The following is a 1,038-nucleotide window of genomic DNA, read 5'->3' on the forward strand; positions in this document are numbered from 1 at the left end:
TTCATTCGTTTCTATGCAAATTTTGATTTCTTTTTTGATTTCTTCTGTGATTTGTTGGTTATTCAGCAGCGTGTTGTTCAGCCTCCATATGTTGGAATTTTTAATAGTTTTTCTCCTGTTATGGAGATCTAATCTTACTGCATTGTGGTCAGAAAAGATGCTTGGAATGATTTCAATTTTTTTGAATTTACCAAGGCTAGATTTATGGCCCAGGATGTGATCTATCCTGGAGAAGGTTCCATGTGTGCTTGAGAAAAAGGTGAAATTCATTTTTTGGGGATGAAATGTCCTATAGATATCAATTAGGTCTAACTGGTCTATTCTATCATTTACAGTTTGTGTTTCCTTGTTAATTTTCTGTTTAGTTGATCTATTCATAGGTGTGAGTGGGGTATTAAAGTCTCCCACTATTATTGTGTTATTGTTAATTTCTCCTTTCATACTTGTTAGCATTTGCCTTACATATTGTGGTGCTCTCGTGTTGGGTGCATATATATTTATAATTGTTATATCTTCTTTTTGGATTGATCCTTTGATCATTATATAGTGTCCTTCTTTGTCTCTTTTCACAGCCTTTGCTTTAAAGTCTATTTTATCTGATATGAGTATTGCGACTCCTGCTTTCTTTTGGTCCCTATTTGCATGGAAAATCTTTCTTCAGCCCTTTACTTTCAGTCTGTATGTGTCCCCTGTTTTGAGGTGGGTCTCTTGTAGACAGCATATGTAGGGGTCTTGTTTTTGTATCCATTCAGCCAGTCTTTGTCTTTTGGTTGGGGCATTCAACCCATTTACGTTTAAGGTAATTATTGATAAGTATGATCCCGTTGCCATTTACTTTATTGTTTTGGGTTCAAATTTATACACCATTTTTGTGTTTCCTGTCTAGAGAATATCCTTTAGTATTTGTTGGAGAGCTGGTTTGGTGGTGCTGAATTCTCTCAGCTTTTGCTTGTCTGTAAAGCTTTTGATTTCTCCTTCACATTTGAATGAGATCCTTGCTGGGTACAGTAATCTGGGCTGTAGGTTATTTTCTTTCAT

The sequence above is a fragment of the Bison bison genome, unplaced genomic scaffold (assembly GCF_000754665.1).
Source record: "Bison bison bison isolate TAMUID 2011002044 unplaced genomic scaffold, Bison_UMD1.0 scf7180017864481, whole genome shotgun sequence".
Taxonomy (NCBI): domain Eukaryota; kingdom Metazoa; phylum Chordata; class Mammalia; order Artiodactyla; family Bovidae; genus Bison; species Bison bison.